The sequence below is a fragment of the Lepidochelys kempii genome, chromosome 2 (genome assembly GCF_965140265.1).
Source record: "Lepidochelys kempii isolate rLepKem1 chromosome 2, rLepKem1.hap2, whole genome shotgun sequence".
NCBI lineage: Eukaryota > Metazoa > Chordata > Testudines > Cheloniidae > Lepidochelys > Lepidochelys kempii.
Genome location: NC_133257.1, coordinates 172,227,507 through 172,238,190, shown reverse-complemented (window position 1 = coordinate 172,238,190; position 10,684 = coordinate 172,227,507). Strand labels below are relative to the sequence as shown.

Sequence of the window (10,684 nt, the reverse complement as noted above, 5' to 3'; positions counted from 1 at the left end):
GCACAATATAAGAAGCTGCCTGTGGTAAATTGAGAAAACACCCACACATGGATAATTGTTACCAGGATGATAAGAATAAAAAATAGAATTACAACAGTTATAGTTTATTAAAGTGATCAAAAATAATTAGGTATGATTGAGAAAATACAGACGCATGTTCAACTAATATACTGTATTAGGCCCAATCATGTAAACCCTATTAGGCATAGTGTGTCATAGTAAGGGTTTGCAGGATCACAGACCCTTAGGAGTTTAAAATATTAGGTTTCTAGGCTTCTTTTCCTGTTGCCTAGTAATTTAAAATTCTGTTTGTGAACATGAAAGAAGATGAGGACAGGTGGAGATCTGTTCTGTAAGCTGTCATCTGAAATTAATTGATTTTGTTTTGTTCAGAGTTGTTCTTTTTTTTGCCTGTGTAAAGCAAGCATAATTTAAATATCTATTTTTTCTTTAAAACTTTAAACAGGAACTACATAGCAGGCTGTGAAAACAACTGAGGAAGCTGAACCCACTAAAAATGGCCCTGTTGTAGTTGTGATGGGTTCCCCCTGGGGTGCCACTTGGAACTGGGATACCACTGAGCCCGCCTGACCTACCAGCCTGGGTTCCCTTTCACACTGTGGTGCTGTGATAAATTGCCAGGCTCTCCAAGCTTGCTCTTTCACCAGCATACACACAGATAGGGACACACCCAACTGCAGCTTTACACACAGATGCTGAGATCAGTTCTGCATGGGAAGGGCTTAGCTAAGGCACCTCCCAGTTGCTAAGGCACGCACCCACCTCTGGAGTGTAAACCCAAAATTGTACTGTCTTGCGCTTCACAGACAACTCTATAGCGTAAACTCATGAAATTCACCTCAGTGTGGAGAGAGATATGCAACAGCTTTCTGCCCCAAGTTATAATTTCCACACACACTGGTTTTAGACAAAACAAAACAAGTTTATTAACTACAAAAGATAGATTTGAAGTGATTAGAAGTGATAGCAAACAGATCAAAGCAGATTACTTTAGTAAATAAACAAAATTGCAAACTGAGTTTAACACACTAAATATGTAGGATATGAATTAGCAAATTCTCACCCTGAGTGATAAACAGGCTGGCAGATTCTTAAGACACAAGCTGGCTTTTCCAGGTTTTCATACACAGGCTAAAAATCCCTCTAGCCTGGGACCTTCACTTCCCACAGTTCAGTCCTTGCACCTCAGGTGTTTCCAGGTGTGCTCTTGTAGGGAGAGTGAGGTACCATCATGTTGTCATTGTCCCCCTTTTATGTCTTCTTCCCACTTGCTGGAAAGCTCTTTTGCTCTGACCCAGGTCAAATAGTTCCCATTGTGTACTGCTATCTCTGGGAGGTTTCTATTGTACACAGTTCCTGGGGTAATCCTTGTGCTTGTGTGCATTTCCTCAATCAGCTATTAACATTGTTTGGCCTTTTTACTGTTGTACCTGAAAAGCTGCTTGTGGGTGTTTTCAACCACACAACATGTTTCAGCAACACAGACATAGTCAAACTTTATAACTTCGCATATGATGATAGCACATACAGTCCAACGAGATATTACTGTCTAGCAGATCAAGACTTTTAGAATGATACCTCACAAGGCATACTTTGTACAAAACATATCCTAATTACATGACAGTGGTGAATATTGGGGTGCCAGGGTGTCACAGTAGTCTCTTGAACTAAATCTGTATTTTTGTGAGTTTGAGTTCATTTAATGTCAGGGCATGCCTGCAGCTATGTCGCTGTAACACTATAGTGTAGATGGAAAGGGTTTTTCTATCGATGAAGGTAATCCACCTCTTCAAGAGGCAGTTGCTAGGTTCTTCCATTGACCTAGCCGCATCTACACCAAGAGTTAGGTCAGCTTAACTACAGCTCTCAAGGGTGTGAATTTTTCACACTCCTGAGCAACATAACTAGGTCAATCTAAATTTTAAGTGTAAACCAGGACTCAGACATAGCACTGAGTTGTGATCCTACCTCTCAACCTGCCAATGCCCAAGTGCGAGATGCAACATATGGCAAAGATCCAGAATGGGGAAAATGCAAAACTTTAGTCAATGCAGGGAAAATAGCATGATTCCTTCCCTAAGTGTAAGTGACTCTTTCTGTAACCTTAGTTACACAATTTTTCCTTCTGACATAAATAATTTTCAGGAATAAAAGTGAAGGAACACCAAATATGTGATAAGGAGCCGGTTTTGTGACCAATGAGTGATGTCCCTTGAAATGAAAGACAGTTGAGAGGTATGGTGTGATGACATGTAGGTTGTGACAGTCACCTAGAAGAGCTGTACATTCTGGGTTTCTTCCTACTCATCAGTTCAGAGGGAGGAATCTGGGTTCGTGAAACAGATGTTGCATTTGTTTTTCTAGGTGCATTGAATTCAATGGGAGTTTCCCATGCATAGTGATTACAAAATTGGACATTTTGGTCCATATCTTCAAAGCTGTGTAGGCACCCAACTCCTATTAAATCAATGGGAATGCCTCAATACCTCTGAGAATTTTGTTATAAATTAGAGCCAACACCTCTATAGTTTCATCTGCCTGTACTCTGTAACACATTAAAAAGGCACCGATTTCATGAGACTAAAGTCTGCATTTCTATCATCAGTCCTCTTTATGAAGTGTAACCCATCCATAAAATTTGCTCAGGGCTGAAACTTGACATACAAGGTCTCTACTCTGAAACTCATCTTAGAAGAGCAATTTAATTTGAATTATAGGGGTCCAAAAAGTACATTGATAAGTTAAAGACACTGAGACAAATCTTGAGAGGCACTGTGCCTCTGCATCTGTATTTGAAGTCATCATCTCTCAGGATTTTGCACATCATTTATATATTCCTTAATTCAATAACTCTTTACATTTTTCAATAATTTTTTCCAAACAATATTATGGATTAGTTGCTTTCAAAATGTTTTTTGGATGAAAGAAATCAACTGAGGTGTAAGGTTTAAAAAACAGCAAATACACCAGAGACACTATAAAAACACATTTCTTGATACTTTGTAGGGATTTTTATACTATATGACCATTACATTTCATTTTATCCAAGCACTCTTATGGTTTATTGGCTAAATAAAGTGTCTCTATAAAGGTTTATCTAGCTGTATTCACATTAGATGTTTGAACTGCTCCCAAGAAGATCTTCCAATTAAACAAAGAAAATAAGTGTTACATAACATTATAAATAGATACAGAAGGTTTATTTAAAAATAATTTGTGGTTTAGCAACTGCACTTGTTTTCCTTAGTCACTTCTTACCAGAGTCACCATTCCCACGCACATTCATACACACATGTTTTGTCACCAAGGGAGGAGGGGGAATATAATTCTCATTAAAAATAAATAAAAATTAAGGTACCAATCCGAGCTTAAACTGTTCGCTACTGATTTTGAAATGCATGTTTTTACCAGACAATATGGAATTATAGGTGCTGACTTTTATTTTTCCCTGGGGGGTACTCTACCCCCACTCCACCCTCAGGCCTTGCCCCCACTCCACCTCTTTCCCAAGGTCCTGTCCTCGCACTGCCCTTTTTCTGCTCCTGCACCAGCCCCTCCCCAAGGCCCCCATCTGCCCATGGCTCGCGGCTCTCTGCCCTCCCACAAGGACTTTCCCGAACCGCCGAGCAGCTGATCGTCGACTGCCACAGAACAGCTGTGGCTGGCGGGTGCTGAGCACCCTCAATTTTTTTTCTGTTGGTGCTCCAGCCCTGGAGCACCCACAGAGTCACCACCTATGTATGGAATGGTATACTTACAAGAGGCCTGATTCAGCAATCCTTACTCAAATGAGAAATCCAGTTGATTTGAATCAGAATACTCAAGTGAGTAAGGGTTGCAAGTAAAGGCTCAGAATTACTAATATCGTTTATTGAGGTACTTATTTTATTTGACTCATTGTCCTTAGTTGTCAGCTGTTTCTCTCTGATTTTGTTTTATATGTAACAGATTTTCAAAAAAAAGTTCTACCCACAGATACATTAATCCATAGTCAGAGCTGTTCCAGTCATGCAAGAAAAAATATTACCCTTTCAAACTTGCCAAGGGATCTTCGTGAAGATACTTAGGAACTACTATTCTGGGCTAGTAAGTAAATAATGTACTTCAACAAGTTCACAATTATGTGCTTACACAGTGGTCTGTAACAGCCATCAAAGAATAAATACCAATTACTTTATTACCAAATATTCTAATACGCTTCTAAAAATGTAATTAAATACATAATAGATCATAATGGCTTGGAAGAGTTGGGGTTACAGCTGGTGTCAATTAATTTTTCTGATGATTTTAAAAATATATGTATATCCTATTGTAAAACAAAGTTGCATGAAAGTCTATCAATTTATGCTGAAATACTGTCTAGAACAAGTATAGGGTGGTAGATATAATTTTAGGATTAAACAAATTTATGGTGCTCTTCTGAATATATTTCCCCTAGTTCTTGTGGGCTTAAGTCAAACCCTTCCAGTTATCTTCACGTACTTTTATTGTGGCTATCACACAATCCAGGTATATGATAGTTATGTATTTAAGCTTTGAAGGCCAGATTCAGATGTTATTTAAACTGGTTGAAATCTTCTCTTCTCCGCTGACCCTAAATTGTTTAGTACTAAATACTACAGAACAAGTAGTTTTGTAATCTAGATTTGTGTGTGGATGCAAGTCCTATTTATTTTAAGCCCAATTATATAAAAAAATCCCACACTATCATATCTTAATGCTATAGACCATTGGTGGGCAACCTGTGGGCCATCAAGGTAATCCGCTGGCGGGCTGCGAGACAATTTGTTTACACTGACCAATGGTGGGCCGCAGGTTGCCCACAACTGCTATGGACTCTGATTCAGAAAACCACTTAAGTATAGCACTTAAGAATAGAACAAAATATATACGTGTGTGTGTGTTTGTGGACTCTGGAGTTTTATCACTCACTTCGGAGCACAGGGCCAGGATTGATTGATGCATTCAATCAGGCCTTAATCTTTCTTTGCTAAGAAAGCCTACTTCCCTATATAAAACTAATGAAAATGTAACCCCCCTCCACCCGACCCCAACCCACATATGTCCCCTGGAATGTGAAATCATCCACTCTGTAAGTATGTCTACACTACACAGCTTTTAGAGACAGGGCTGTGTCACTACAGCCGTGCTGCTAAAAGTCATACAGTGTAGTCGCTGTCTGTTGGCTCTCCTGCCAACAACGCACTGTTCACACCGGCACTTTCGCAGCAAAACTTTTGTCTTTCAGGGTTTTTTTGTTTTTTAACACCTCTGAAAGACAAAAGTTTTGTCATACAATTGCCAGTGTAAACACAGCCTGTATTGTGAAAGTGACTAGAACCGGGCAAAATCACAACACAGCAGAGCACAACATGTTGCATTCACAGCTGTATGGTACTGATTTTTTATTTTAAATATTGCAAGAATTAAAATGTTTTTATCCTTATACTCACAAGTCAGGCAGATGATAATGTATTTGTTTAATCACTGAAACAGGTCTCTTGTATGTAAAATTACTTAAACATAAGAATATTTAACTACATAATCAGCCTGACTTCTAATTTAGTATAAGGGCAAATATACTGTAATCCTTTTATTGACAGAAATGGATTTGTGTTGGCTTGCATGGCCAGTAAATATGGCCCATTGAAAATAGGAGAGGACTTGTGCATATTTTAAGTGTGAAATTCACCCTAGCTCAAAGAACCCACAAGCCCTAGGGACCATTAAAGCTCAAATTAAGGGCTTAAATGATGCACAGGATCTTGTGCAGCCATTTGAGGAGAATTTCACCTTGTGTGAATAGAGATTAAGAAATGAACTGCTGTAGTTTGCGGTTGAAAAGCTCAGATTTTTGTCTGTGTTTTTTTAAAGTGCATGTAGCGCACCTGGAAGATGCTGAAGGGTGAAGTTTTCCATCCACAGAACAAATACAGCGTAGATGCCTCTGTCCTGGCTTCACCATTGTGCCTCAGTCATGGAGGGGCTTCTCTACAGGCTTTGAAGCTAATGTAATCTTTACGCTTATTCAATCTTTGGCCTCACTTCATTTGCTGAGAGGGCCAAGGTAGGTGCACAGTGTGGTCTTTTTTATTTCTTTTGTGATGTGGATCTCTGCCTATTATGAGTTTAATGGAGACCATCGAGTCATTTTTCATACATCAGCGATCAACCATAAAATAGGTAACAACTTTCAGTCACTGCCAAGCTGCATTTAGACCAATTCATGGAAGTCAGAGGTCCACCATTCAATTCCAGCCCTTCCTTAATACTTTTAATGCTTGATGACACAATAGGGCAAGTGACTGTGACGCAGGAGACCTGGGTGTTGGTCTTCACTTTCCTGTGTGGTAGTGGAACCAACTCACCTCACCCCTCTTATGCCTCGGTTTCTCCATTTATTGAGGCTAATGATACTTATATACCTTTTTTAAGCACTTGGAGACCCTTGTATGATGCCACTCTATATAAGTGAGAAGTATTATTATTATCCTATTATGATTTTTTTATATTACTTTAAAGCAATACCATACGTCTGTCCTACAAAGACCAAAGTAAAAAACCAAATGTGCACAGGCTTCACTTCTCGATTGCTCAATTTTTCTTATTGCAGGCAGCAAATATCTAATTTCAGTTATTTCTTCTGATCAAAATCAGAATAATTAAACTTCAGAAAAATCACTCATTTCATATTAGTTGGTTGGGCCTCATCGGGTTTTCCTGCTATTGTTGTCTACAGGAAGGTAGAGTGGTGTTTTACAGGGTATTCCCTCTGGATTATGTAGTGTTTTAAATGAGTGCAGGAAGTCAATGAAAGTTATGAAATAGGAATAATACAACAAGGACAAATAAACATAAAACATTGCTGGGGTCAAAATATTGGGTTAAAATTATGTCAATGTTATTTTATATTCTGAATTCCCATAAAACAAGCAAAAATGTTAGGTAAATGCACTGATTTGAAGACAAGGGATTTTGTTTTGAAAAATCATAAAATCACAAAACACCTAAACTGAAAATACTTGTATTATTAATGACATTTTTATATTACAAACAGATACTATTTTACGTGTGCTTATAAAAATGTTACCGTCCTACACAACACATCTGCTCTATCTCTGATTCTCACCCACTTGCTTTGCTGACTAAAACAAATTCTTAGTCCTGTTGGCACTGCAGAACCAGCTCAGTTAATTTCTATTCAGGCTTGTGAATCATCAACAGAATTGTCAGCTAAATTCTAATTGCAGAATCTTTATTACTAGTGATGGTGTCTGAGGCAGAAAGACTCCAGCTTCATTGTCAGATCACAGATTGCATTGCTAGCTGGTGACGGGGTAGCTACAGAGGTGAACAGAGATGCTTTACTGAGTTTGAATGGAGAGAAATTTGGGGTGTAGCTTGCAGCATTTTCTTTCTCCTGGTGGTGGTGGGTGGAGTACCATTGTAATTTGTATAGGAGATTGTTTGCCCTCTTGGACACCACAATCTAGTACAAAAATATGTAGTTGCTATGGAGGAAGGAATTGTATAAAGGCCATCCAAAATCCCCAAGTAAGGGAAAGCCTTGCCAACCCTATTTTAGCCTGAGGAAAACCAGAGTCATTGTCTTAAGGGGGTTAAGAGAGTACACCTGGCATAAGTTCAGGGGAACAGAAGACTAAAAGAGCCCATGCTCACCCAAGTCTCTGGTGGCCTCTACATAGAAAATCCCAAATCCTGTGTACCCCTAGTTCCTGTTGATTTCATGGAAATTAATTACGGAGCTGCAATTAATATCTATATAGAAACTCAACTGTTAAAAGTAAAAGAGCCCAAGCTTTTAAATGAATGTGTTCTCCGTCCTGAGAAGTATTAAGGTTCCATCCTGATCTACTGAAGCTCAGTCTTGACTTTCAATGCTAATTAATGGACTTATATAGTGTACTATCATTTCAAGTAGGCGCTGTATATTACATTAGTATACTAGCATAGCGTAACTATAGTTAATGTATGATGTATCAATATTGTATCTATACTCTTTGACTCCACAAAGCAAACTAATGACTTTACTGCATTGTAATCCAGTGAACATCCCAAAGATACATTTTTGGTAACTTTTCCCCATTCCCTATCAAAAATGATTTTATAAATCTATTTGAAAGTTGTGTAATTAGAAATACACAGTACCAAAGCTAGGGTCACCATTAATAAAGCTGTTACCTTTTCTTCCTTTTCTGCATTTGTATCCCTCATGACTCTTCTACACTCTCCTCCCTTCATCTGTTATCTTACCCTTTTACTACTTTTCCTATGTGTCTCCTTTCCGAATTTTCTTCCATTACATGATTCACAATTTCTTTTTAATCACTCCTCCTGCAGTGTCTCACCTGCAATGATGGGGGAAATTGAGTTATGCCTTGTTCCCCACACAAAAGCTTGACCCAAAGAGCTGGCTTCAGCATGAAACTTACTAGGGTCAGACCATCTCTATTTTACCATATTTAGAGATGGGCTTAAGTTGCCAACTAGAGATCCAGATCTGAATTTCAAATATTAAAAAGTTGGGAATATTTGGAACCTAGGTTTTGGTTTAAACCTCTCTCTAATGTGTTTGGCTTTTTAGAAAACATTGTGTAATAAATTATTTGTAAAAAAGTAGACAATGGATCATAAAAAGACATTAAAATAATGTTACAGCTCTAACTTAAAAATAAAAAGCCATGATATACAATAATAAGGATGAAGATCTTTTCTTAACACATGCTGTTGCGTCTTATGCTTTATGCTTTTTAGAAGTCTGCATGCAGTAAGAGATCACCCTCTATGTTCTTCAAGGCTTAGGCAAAAATGTGGGGGAGTAACGTTTTTGTAGTTTCATATTCAAAATATAATATACTCACTTATATTTAAAGAAAATTAAGCTGGAGTATTTCATCTTTGTTATCATCTCTGAATTGGTATGGCTCATATAATAGTCTCTCTGGCATAACCTCACCCTTAGAACGACCGAACAGCTACCGTCCAAAGTCTTCATTGTTGTGAAACTTTTAGCTGGTTTTGCTTTCATTTTTAAATATTCATTGCCCATAATGCACTAGTAGATAAATAAAGCTCAAAATATGCTAGGTACTTTATATCATTTCAACTAATATAATTTTAGAGTCAGTAGTGTGCCCTTTTTTTCCATTACATTATGGCTGGAAACCACAGTTGAGTTTTCTCTCATGAGTGGGAGCAGCATTGCAAAGTATCCCCTAACCATAAAATATCAGCAAAATGAGTGTCATATATAGAGATTAAATCAGCCAGGAATATAGTTGGTCCGCTAGTAGTGGGTTACCATCATGTCTTGATCTCCCTCCCACTGCTGCCCTTGACTAACTATTTCATTTTAAGAGTTTCCTTTCTTTCTTTTCTTTCTTTCTTTCTTTCTTTCTGTGTGAGTGAAATCAATATGTGAAACATGGGTGTCATTTAAAACAAACCAACCCTTTCCATTATTAAAAGGAAAAGGCTGACTCTGAGCTAATGCTCAACAGACAGAAGAAAATACTCAAGCGTTGTTTTCACTGGGATGTGTTGAAGCAGATATGTTAAGCTCTGGCTCATCTACAAGGTATTAATGGCAACTGCTGCACCCTGGGGCAAACATTACAACATTCTTGCTAAATTGGTATATATATTGCAAAATTATCTGACTTTAAGTTACTGATTCATACATACAGCTTCAGTTCCACTTTAACGAAGATCTTCCCCTTAACAGTTCACCTAATCATCTTGTTAGTCTGCTAGTTGCGGCCTCTTCATTGAGAAATCTTAGCTATGGTACAGACTAGTGTCTGTCCATTTGCACATTCCAACCACCACTGATGTTGGCTAGTCTTTTGTATTATTTATACCACAAGGACAAGTGATTTGTTCGTTTGGAATGGGACTGATTTGCACAGTGATTCTATGAAAAATGTAAATGTAATTTAAAAAATAAATTTTACCCTTTCCCATTTATAAGTGAATATTAGCCTATTTAGATAGTTCTGGAGTGGGTGATGGGTAGATGGAAAATGCTACCATCTCTTTTAATATAGCTCAAAGATGCTTGAAGAAATTACTGTTAGAGATAGAAATGATCTAGTATTGTCTTCAGTCCTGTGTAGTTAATTAACTTTATCAAATACTGGCTCATTGATGGTATTCTTGACAAATACAGCAGCCCAAAGAAATTCTTACAACTGGAGTCTCAGGTAAAACTGAAGAGAGGCCCAACTTTTCTAGTTCTCCATTCCTTAGCCAGAATAATACAAGAAAGTACTTTGAGATGTGATCACAGGAGAATCTCAGTTTCTAGCCCTCTTTATTGCAAAGAAAAATAATTAAAACATGGACCCAAAAGGCTTAAAAACCAGAAGGCACTAAAAAAGAACCCACATTGTTTTATTTTTTGAAATCCCATGATTTTGGAGGGCCTGACTCATGATGTTTGCACCCTTGCATTTGACAATTCTGGCTTTGTCTCCAGTGGGATTCCAGCCACCGATACAACTGAACCTGTAGTTCAGTATGATCTGCAGAGCTAGAGATCATGTGTACACTAGAGGTTTGCATTGGAGGAGCTACAATGGCTCAAATTCTGGTGTAGATAAGGCCTTAGTTATATGTTTGCTATGAAAAGGTATAATGACAG

At 38.0% G+C, this 10,684-nt stretch overlaps 1 long non-coding RNA gene across 1 annotated transcript; it reads right to left on the bottom strand.

Annotated features, from left to right (window-relative positions):
• Positions 1 to 4,459: 4,459 nt before the first annotated feature.
• Positions 4,460 to 9,039, bottom strand: LOC140907258 (uncharacterized). Its single transcript, XR_012157426.1, has 2 exons — positions 8,904 to 9,039; positions 4,460 to 8,390 (listed from the first exon to the last, which is right to left on the bottom strand). It is a non-coding gene; the product is annotated as an uncharacterized lncRNA (long non-coding RNA).
• Positions 9,040 to 10,684: the final 1,645 nt, after the last annotated feature.